The 11,257-nt window shown below is 41.5% G+C and overlaps 1 protein-coding gene and 1 long non-coding RNA gene across 2 annotated transcripts in view; one reads left to right on the top strand and one right to left on the bottom strand.

Moving 5' to 3' along the window:
• Nucleotides 1–11,257, bottom strand: part of LOC127687999 (HEAT repeat-containing protein 5B-like) — a 257,762-nt gene that overhangs the window by 32,533 nt on the left and 213,972 nt on the right.
• On the top strand, nt 3,667–5,030 carry LOC127687613 (uncharacterized). Its single transcript, XR_007978429.1, has 3 exons — nt 3,667–3,711; nt 4,291–4,342; nt 4,932–5,030. It is a non-coding gene; the product is annotated as an uncharacterized LOC127687613 (long non-coding RNA).

Genomic DNA, 11,257 nt, shown 5'->3' with positions numbered 1-11,257 from the left:
CATGTGCTACTAGAATCAGTGGCTGTTCATATTCATAAGTTGTTTTAGATTTGTAAATTTAGGGAAGTATAGTATATGCACATATCTATATGTATATAGACAGACAGAGAGAGAGAGAGAGAGAGAGAGAGAGAGAGAGAGAGAGAGAGAGAGAGAGAGAGAGAGAGAGAGAATACAGTATATTATAGCTGCATTCAAAGAAGCGAATACAAAAGAGAGGTCTTGGTCTGTGCTGGAACTCACTCTGTAGATCAGTCTGGCCTCGAACTCAGAAATCCACTTGCATCTGCCTCCAGAGTGCTGGGATTAAAGGCATGTGCAACCACTGCTCAGCCAATAGAGAGATCTTAAAGGCAAAGAGTGAAAGGGACTGGAGAGCTGTCTCAGAGGTTAAGAGCACTGGCTGCTCTTCTAAAGGACTTGGGTTCCATTCCCAGCACCCACACAACAGTTCACAGTTGCCTGTAACTCCTGTTCCAAGGAATTCAACTCTTTCCTACAGGCATACATGCAAGCATAACATACATTCACTTAAAATAAAAACAAATGAAAACTTTAAAAAAGAGTATATATTTTTAAAAAAGGAGAAATTTGTGTAGGCTATTTGGACTCAAAATTCATAGATCTGAAGCACGAATTTGCATCAGTATATTGGTTGAAGGGCTGTCACTAGGCAGATAACCTGTGGGCTATAAGGTTGCCATTTTAGAGCACACAAAGATAAACCTGTAGAATGTGTGTATGTACTGAGGCATACAACACACATGCAATTCATGAAGAACAGTGGTTCTCAACTTTGCTAATGCTACAACACTTTAATATAGTTCCTCATGCTGTGGTGACCCCCAACCATAAAATTATTTTCATAGCTACTTCATAACTGTAATCTTGCTACTGTTATGAATAATAATGTAAATAAACTGTTTTTTGATCATCTTAAGTGACCCCTGTAAAATGGTCCTTTGACACCCAACAGAGTAGTGACCTATGGAATCAGAACCACTGATGTAGAAGGAATCTCTTGTGGTGCATGTGTTCTTTGGAAGTGTATTCATCTCCAGCAGTTAGGAGTGACTGCTCTTCTTGCCTCAGATATTGAGTGTAGCAAGACCAATTTTATCTCTGTGTCAGCACAGACACTGTGTGTCCTTTGAGCATGTGGCACTCTAAGATTCTTGATTTTTTTAATGAGGTCTTTATATGGGACATTTCTTTGCCCCAACACATTTGCCAACCCATTTTTTTTAACAGTTGACTTAGGACCTCAAAGTAGCCTGAGTTTTCACTGTTGCTTTTCAGCGTTTTCCCTTTAGGAAGCCTCTCTCTCTCTCTCTCTCTCTCTCTCTCTCTCTCTCTCTCTCTCTCTCTCTCTCTCCCCTTTTCTCTTTCTCTCTTTCATGCTAATCAAGTTATCCAGAACCTGTAAAATTAAAAGGACTTCTTTGAGATCCTATATGTCATAACTCAGGAAACATTGGTTCAGGAACCTGTGAATCCATGTTCTAAGGAAAGCAGGAGAAAGTGGGGCTTTGCATGAGCAAGCAGTTCTGGCTGTGAAGTGCTGAGAGGAACAGGATCCACATGACCAATGGAAAACAAAAGAAAAGAATCTACTTATCTGGTAAAATGCTCATGAAACAGGAGCCAAATACCTATAGATATGTGTCCCTAGTCTCTAGTCACCTGGTCTATCCACTGTTTATTTCAAACGTCCACAGCACAGGGTGGAGGTGACCAAGCTCCCTAAGCAGCAACATGGGCCAAGAAGAGCTTCCATCAGTAGCATCCTGGGCTCAATTGTGAAAAGCATTCAGCTTAGCTTTCTTTGTAACCTTCTTTTCACAGAGGATAAACTACATTCCAAGCACATGCCATGCTCTATCCAGTATCTGTAGGTATTTCACCATGAGGGTGTTTCCAGATTACTTACATGTGTGATATTTGTAGATCGTGTGGAGATACAGATACAGAAGGCTCATTGGTAGACATATTAACTGGTATTTCAACACCAGTTTTCTTTTGCTTCTTATCTTAATGGTCTCACCATGAACATAGATTTATACATAATGCATGATTAAGCATAAAATAAGCTCAAAACTATCAAAACTACCACCAGACATACTTAGCTCTGTGGTAAACTGGGTTACTAAATCATAGACATATTCACCAAATGCCCCAGAATTGTTGGCTAGGCTCTTTAGACATTGATGCCCTGAGGAAGGAGTACATATTTGACTCATTTTAATGGTGACAAATGTCATTAATGCCCTTAACCTGACTGTGGGCATCACTGCAAAGTCCTATGAGTTTACTACTTGCTAGGAAGACCTTATGGAATAGAATGGAACTCCTACCACTAAGCTTCCCCTGCTTCTCACCTTCTCAGCACCATCTCCCACAGCTGAGCAAAAGTGCACTTGCAAATGGTTACAGGGCTCCAGACTTTAGCACAGCTGACTCCATGATGGAAGTGCCTTTCAGACTGTAAATCTCAGCACATAGTCAGCACCACCTGCCACAGGTAAAACAATGGCCCAATCCATCAAAGTCCATAGTTCTGGTACCCTCAAAATGGACTAGCCTCACTTTTTGGCTTCTGCTTCTGGTTAACCATTATTGTTAATTTATGTCAACCCAGAACATGATTTTTGTGCTTAAGAGGTCACTCTGAAAAAGGCTTGTGGATACACTGGAATCCTGAACATCCATTGTAGTTGCTGAGTGGCTAATAAAGACATGCTGGTGGCTAAAATCCATGTCCATCCAGTCTTCTCTGGTGAATGCCCCACAATACAAGTTCCATATGCCTTTTTCAGTGGTGTTTTATTTGCTTATAATGCACTTTTTCGCCTAGAAATCAGCTGACTCTCTGATCTGTTGCTCAAATAGAAATTTATGGAGTATTCTTTCATTCTGTTTAAGGAAATTAATCAAGTTCTTCTGAGTTCAGTGATGCATTTCTATTACATTTACCACACTGAAAAAAATTGTGTGTGTGTGTGTGTGTGTGTAAGTGTGTGCATGTGTGCATGTGTCATGGGGCACAGAGAAGTAGAAGACAACCTACAAGAGTCAGTTCTTTCCATCTACCTTGAAAGCCATAGGAGGTAAATGTCAGTTGGCAAGGCTTGGCACCAGGTACCTGTACCCACTGAGCCATTTTGCTGGCTCCCACATAGTATCTTATCTGTTTAGGTGGCTGTTTTCCTTACTAATGCTTGGCTCTAGAGTAAAGGGGGCATATTTATCTTTAGTCTCAGTATGCCACATAATAATCTAGAATTTAATTTTTGAAGACACTGAATAACATGTATGCATGTGTGCATGCATGCACAAATGCCATGGCATGCACATGGAGGGAAGTGAGAGGACTGGTGAAAACTGCTTCTCTCCTTTTACTACAAGAGCTCCAGACAACGCAGGTCTTTGGGCATGGTGTGTAGCACCTTTGCCTACAATGCCATCTTGGGGCTTCCTTATTATATATAATAAGTTATTCATTAATAAATTAGAATCTAATGACATAATTACACATTTTTCAAGATGATTACATATGATTAAAGCATATTAATAACCCACAGGGAAGATGAGATGTATTGTCAATAAAATCTCCAATCTATAACATAAACCTAACTTTCTTGTTTCTTTCTTTGTGTGTGTTTCTCTAGGCTTCAAAGCAACAGGTTCTTGAAGATATCAGGAAAATCAAAGGTCAGAATTACTCTATCCCTTATTGTTAGCTCAAGCTGCTGTGTTTCTGCTTCAAGACACTGATCGTTGACAGCATGTGAAAGAAAATTGAAAATGAGGGTGTGACTAGAGTAAAGCCATCTTTCTAACATCTTCACTTGCAAAGTCATGCATACAGCCCCATAACTCCTGCATGGTCCCTTTCCCATGTCCCATATATTTTCATGGAAACTCAAAAGTCCTGGAAAGAAACTCACTGGGTCAGGAGACTGGACAAAGAATAACTACTAAGAGTTTGTTGCCTTTAGTCCTCTACTATGTATTCTGGGCAAACATCTTTAAAGGAAGAGATGTATCAGGCTCTCTGTGTCTCCCACTGTTATGTTCCCATTCCCATGCTTCTAGTGGAGGCACTTCAGTTCCATGATGAAGAAAGCAGAGAATATGAACATTTAAAACTTGGTAGCTGTGCCTTGCTACTAATTAGCTTCATGGCAGGCATGACTCTATCTTTGCCCTCATGATTATTGAATGAAAGGGATTCTTTTACATTGTATCAGTAGTTACTATACTAAGTAGTTTCTTTACTCCTATTACCAGCTTTAGAATTGGAAGAATCCAAGAAGTATGCCACAGCAAGTGATCTGGCATGGTAAGCAGAGTCTGTCTTCAGACTGTCCTAAGACTGTTTCACATCAACTTGATACAAGCTAGCCTCATTTTAGAAGAGGAAGCCTCAACTGCTCCTTCCAGATTGCCCTGTGGGCAAGCCTGTGGTGCATTTCCTTAATTGATGATCAATGATTGTGGGAAAGTCCAGCTCACTGTGGGTGGTGCCACTCCAGGCTGGTGTCATAGGTGACATAAGTAGTCAGGGTGAGAAAACCATGAAAACAAGGCAGTAAGCAGAGCCTCTGCATCAGCTCCTGCCTCACGGATCCTGCCCTGAGTTCCTACCCTGACTTCCCTCCACAATGGAGTATGACTTGAAAGTTGGTGGGTGAAACTAACCCTTTACCTGCAAGAATTTTCTAGTCATGTGGTTTCATCACAACACTAGAACCCCTCACTAAGACATAGCCTTAATTGTAAGTGCTAGAAGTATAAAATACCTGATACTCTTACATCATTTACTATGAGAGTAATTGTCTCATTCCTAAATCAATTTTCTATTCTTATTAGTTAACTTACTGATACTTTGATATCACTTCAGTTCCACTGACCTAACCTGCTGTGTTCAGTATTCCAGGACGTCGTCGTCGTAAGGACCAAACCCAGGACTGTATATTATGCTCAATCGATAGAAGCTTTAAAAATATCTTTCAACATCTGGAAAATGCAAGGTCAGGAAACAGAGTTTGTGGGTAGGGGGTAGAGAAATATTTAAAATCAAAGGAAGGAAAGAGAGTAAAGGGGAAATTTCAGTCAGAAAGAACCATTTTTTGAAATTTATTTATATTTTACATGTATGCCTGTTTTGCATGTATGACTATCTGTGCCCCACATACATGCCTGGTGCCCTCAGATGCAGAATGGAGTATATGATCTCTTGGTACTAGAGATACTGCTGTTTGTGAACCACCATGTGGGTGCTGAGAATCAAACTTGCATCTTCTGGAAGAGAAGTCACTGCTCTTAAGTACTGAACCATCTAACCCCCAAAACAGTGAAGTTTTTTTTAATTAAAAATACATTTATTCATTTTTAGCATTTCTCTTTTTTATGCATGTGTACACATGTATGCCACATGTATGTAGAGGTCAGAGGGCAAGCCACAGGTGTCAGTTCTCTTCTAACATGCAGATCTTAAGGGCTGAACTGAACTGAGGTCATCCAGCTTAATGGGTATTGAAAATTGGATGTCATTTTTTGGAACCATCCATCTTGTTCTTTGAAATAAAGTGTCTCAGTGGGACAGTGAGCCCCAGGGACGTGCTTGTCTCCTCTTCTCCAGCACTGGGACACCATGCACTCTGTTATCGTGTGTGATCTGGGGATAGGGCCCAGCTTCTCTACTTGTATGGCATTCACTTCACTGACTCATCTCCCTTGCTCCTGGTGGAGGGATTCTTTACAATAACTGATGCCCAAGGAAGCAACCCCTTTTCCACCCTCTCCTTCCTTACACCAGAACTATGTTAGACTTGAAATGATCACTTTCTTTCTTTGTCCTAATTTTCTCACTACTGATTCCAAAGACAACGAAAAAATATTCTCTCTGCTTTTCAGCTCAGCACTTAAATACCTGAATTCATCAGAATCAAAGTATATGTCTTCTTCCTCTATCTCTGACACTGGGACTCTGGAGTTTGGGAAACATTCCACTAGTTACAGCATCTCCTCTGAATCAGACTCTGTAGAGCTGACACCACAGGTACCATGTTCAGCCATAGAGAACAGAAAGGTCACTCCAATGGCATTGCTTCAGGTCATGGATTCAATGGGAATAAACCCAGATTCCCATTCAGAGGTAACAGACTCTGTAGAGGTGACACCCAAGGTACCATGTTCAGCCACAGACAGCAAAAAGGACACTCCGATGGAATTGCTTCAGGTCATGGATTCAATGGGAATTATCCCAGATTTACATTCGGAGGATACAGGCTCCATAGAGCTGACACCCAAGGTACCATGTTCAGCCACAAACAGCCGAAAGATCACTCCGATGGCATTGCCTCAGGTCATGGAGTCAATGGGAATTATCCCAGATTTACATTCGGAGGATACAGACTCTGTAGAGCTGACATCCAAGGTACCATGTTCAGCCACAAACAGCCGAAAGATCACTCCGATGGCATTGCCTCAGGTCATGGAGTCAATGGGAATTATCCCAGATTTACATTCGGAGGATACAGACTCTGTAGAACTGACACCCAAGGTACCATATTCAGCCACAAACAGCACAAAGATCACTCAGATGGCATTGCTTCAAGTCATGGAGTCAATGGGAATTATCCCAGATTCACTTTCAGAGGATACAGACTCTATGGGAAAAGCACAAGATAAGACTAACTTATCACAGCCATCAAACCAAGCTGAAACAGTGAGTATACCTCCCGAGTCATCAAACCCAGTAGCAAGTCCTCAACATCAAGCAAGAGCATCAAAGAGTATGTCCTCAAGACTAAATCAAATCACAAATACCTCAAACATAAAAATATTGTTTAACGTTGTGGATTCTAGGGAGATAATTAATGAATTATGTTCTTATGTCACAGAATCCACAGAAATAGCCCCAAAGCCACAACACCAAGTCATTGGTGTAGATACATTGGGGCTAGATACATTGCATAAACATCAAGTTGTAGAACCAGCAAAGATGAGTCAAGACCCACGTCATACAGTCTTCAAAGCTGGGGAAAGGCTTCTGCAGCCTCATCATAAAGTCCCAGAAACATTAAACATGGACTCGGGGTCACAGAATCAAGCCACAAAAGAGGTCAGATTTACTCCTAGCTCTCTTCAACCTTCACAGCCATCATCTAAAGTCCTTGACTCATCGAGGATGATTCCAGAACCACCAGTGCAATCCATAAAGGTAAACTCAAGGGTTCAGCGGTCCCCCACGGGAGTGATCCCACCTTTACAAACTGGTTTGATTGCACCGTCAGTGGCTCACGCCAAAGACTCTCTAGAGTTGCCATCCACATCCCAGGTTCAGGTCAGAGACTCCATTGGGATGACACGACATCCAGGCACAAAGAATCTGTCATTGATTCCAAAACCACCTCATCAGGTCATGGACCCTTCGGAGTTCACTCCGTGGCACCAAGACATAGACTTCTCAGAGGTGAGTCCAACACAAAGTCACAAGATGACAGAGCCTTTAGAGTTAACCTCTGATACGTGGCCACAATGGAAGAATCCTACAGTGATGACTCCATCACATCATCAAATAACAGAATCTATGACAACAGCCTCAGGGGCCCCAGATCAAGGGACAGTACCTCCAGGGATGGGCCAATGGCATCAATTTGCAAATTCTGAAGTCATGCCAGCTACTCCAAAACTTCAAGAAGTGGAGTGTTTGGAGAAAAACACAACACCACAATCTAAGGTCATGGAGTCAGTAAACTTAACAACAGAATTACAGAATGGATATTCAAGACTGCAAGTTATAAAACCTGTGGACATATACAAGGATTTAGCTCCACAAATGGTAGAAAATGGACTACTGACCCCAACGGTGGTATCTACAGATTTGGCCCCAGAACAACAAGAGCAGAGCATACAGTCTGAGGAATTAACCCCAATACCAAAAATACAAACTGAGAAACCTGTCCCATTAGTCCCAGAGTCTCAGCTTCCAGATGAAAAGTCTGCCCAAGGTATAGTTGAACCACAACTCCAAGATGTACAATCTGCTGGGTTGGCCCCAAATCAACAGGTGCAAAATAATAAATCAGAAAATTTGACTACTGTTTCACAGTCTCAAGGTATGGAAGGTGTTCATTCAGCCCTACCACAGGAGGTACTAGAAGATATAAAAATGGTTGCATTGGCCTCAAGACTACCACTTGAAGATATAAAATCTTCAAACTTGGTACCAAAAAACATCTCTGAGAATATTGCCAGTGTGCCACTGCTTGAAGATACAAAGATTACATTGCTAGACTGTAGGAGTTTAATTCCCGAGTCCCTGGTGGAAAGTATGAAAGTTGATGAGTTGACCACACACATTAATGCAGTAAAATCTTCAGATGTGAACCTCATCTTAAGTTCTTTGTCCCCAGATTTTGAAGGGCTGACTGAAAACCAACAAGCCTCAGAAGCACGGGTGACCTCTGACACTTGTCATCAGATAGAAGAATCTGCTGAGTTGACACACTCATCAGTAGGAATGACTCCAGCACCACCGAGCCAAACCTCAGAATCTATAGAGATGGACTTACCACCACTCCAAGATATTCTTGAAACTAGGATCCACCTTGTAAAAGAGGAAAAGGAGACTCCAGAAGATATTCTGAATTTGCTACCAGAATTAGAAGTGCCAACCATAGGCCTGGAAGTGATGACCCCAGAACCACAGCCCCCGGATGTGGACTTTGCTCATATGACACAAGAACCATGTTCAGAAATTACTAACTCATCAGAAAGAATTCTATATGAATACACGGAAAGCACCAAATTGGCATTACTTGAAGTTGATGATTCCCAGGGGACCACTGTAGAAACCTATTCAGAAATGGGATCTCAGGGTGTGAATCTAGAACCAAGAGTACAAATTGAGAAATCAGAGTCATTGGTAGAAAATTTGAAAATTGAAGAATTAACCTCTGAACCATCTGTACAAGTTGTAGAACCTATAGATTTGACTGCAGGACCCATATCACATATTATAGATGTGATCCCAGGGCCACAGGTTCACAACATAAAGTCTACCCAATTAGATACAGGATTAGGGTTACAAAGTGAGTTATCAGTGGATTTAGTAAAACAGCCATCTCTAGGAGTGATAGATTCTGAAAACAGAAAACCAGAGCCAGGACTGCAAAGTTTATCACCAAAGGAGTCATTTGAGGGAACAAAGATTCCAACTGTGAAATCTGTGGATTTGAATTTGGGCGAAGAGCAGCCAATTGCCAAATCAGGACTGACTCCATGGCCACAACTGCAAAGTGTCAGATTTCCAAAGTTATATCAAGGGCTACTTATTCAAGGGGAAAATCCAGCAAATTCTACCTCAGGCCCCCCACATTATGGTTTGAAATCTAATGAAGCAATATCATATTCCCCAATGCCAGAAATCATATCTAGTTTTATTGCGGGGCCAAAGGTTTCAGAACCACAACCACAACATGTGAAATCTATGAAAGTAAATCTGGGACCATGTTTGCAAGATGTGAGATTTTCTGATCCTATCCCCAAAGATACACAGCTTGAACAGGGCTTTCTACTTCAAGAGAAGAAGTCTCAAGGATGTATGCCAGAATTATTACTGCCATTAAGCCAAGAGCCAAAGTTGGGAGAGAGGAAGCTTGCTCTGCCTATACAAGGATCAGAGTTTCACAGGATGAAATTTGCAACACAAGCTTCTGAAATACAGCATCCAAGCATGATATCTGAGGAGGTCAACATAGGATCTTGGGAACAAGATGCCAAATTTTCTGAGCTGGCTTCAACACCAAAACTTCAAGGGGTCAAATTTGGGGAGCTAAACTCAGAATCAATGTTTGTTAGTGACAGTTATATGACTCCAGAGTTAGGGATACAGAATCCCAACTTAGCCAAGATGACTCCAGGGCTACAGGATACAAGGCAAGTTAGTTTTAACACAGGACCACAGCTGCAAGATGTCAAATTTTGGGATGGAATACCAGGAACTCAACCTCAAGGTGTGAAAACATCAGAGCTAAAGTCAGGGCCACACTTAGAATGTGTAAAAATTTCTGAGTTGACCACACCACCAGAGAGGGAAGGGATGAAGTCCAAATTGATAGTACACCAGTCCCCGATTCAAGATGTAAAATATATCACAGGGAATCAAGTGCCAAGTGTTGAAGACAAAGTGTCTTATGAAACATCTGAGCCACAGGTACCAACATGGGAAACAACGAAATTGACCCCTGGGAAACACTTAGCAAATGTAGATCATTCTGAGTCGATCAGAAGACCACAGACCCAAGGCATAGCATCTTCTGAATTGGTTGAAGCACAGCTTTTAGGACATATGAAACCTGTGGAGGACAATATAGTCTCAAAGCAAGAAGCTCTGACATCTGTGGAATTAACACCAGGGCTACATTTGGGAGACATTAAATCTACAAAGTCAAAGTCAGAGCTGGAGCATTTCACATTTATGCTGTCAACCTCAGGGATGCAAACAGGAGATAGGACCCTTAAAGGGCTGCCTCCAGTCTCCAGCTTGAAGGGTTTAAAACCAAAGTTACTACCTTCAAAGCCAACAATGGAAGATAGGAAATCTGTGATCTTAACTGTAGAAGAATGTCTCAAGAGGATAAAATCTGCTGTGATATCCCCAAGTGGTTCCCTGAGAGGAGATATGAAGCCTGTGAAGTTGATTCCTGGTTCAAGAATTCAAGATATAAAAAATAAGGGGTTGGACCGTGATACACATGTTCAAGATGTAAATGCCATGGACTTGAAACTTAAACCAAAGAAGCAAGGGGAGAGTCCTGTGACTTTTGTACCAAGCATGCTGTTTCAAGATAAATCAATAGAGATGTTTCAAAGGCTTCGACTGCAAGGCATAAAGCACAAGGAACTGATGTCACAGCCACAAATGCAAGATAGGAAACCTGTGATCACCCCTTGTTTGAAACAACAAAGTCTAAAACCTACAACTGTAGCCCCAACCCAAGGAATCCAAGAAGTAAAATGTGTAGATTTCACCTCAATACAACAGTGTCAAGGAAAGGCACACATGGACTTGACTCCTAAGTCTAGAGAGGATGACCAGAGAACTGTAAATCCACTAGAGTGGAAAGGTGGGATTTTTGATCAACAGAAAAAGCAGCTTGGATCAGAAAATACATTACCCATGGAGTCAGCTCAAGAACCCAAACCTGCACATATGAAATCCATAGAGCTCAACCCTAAGTTAAAA

This window comes from Apodemus sylvaticus, chromosome 6 (genome assembly GCF_947179515.1).
Source record: "Apodemus sylvaticus chromosome 6, mApoSyl1.1, whole genome shotgun sequence".
Lineage (NCBI taxonomy): Eukaryota > Metazoa > Chordata > Mammalia > Rodentia > Muridae > Apodemus > Apodemus sylvaticus.
This window is presented reverse-complemented; position numbering and strand designations above follow the sequence as displayed.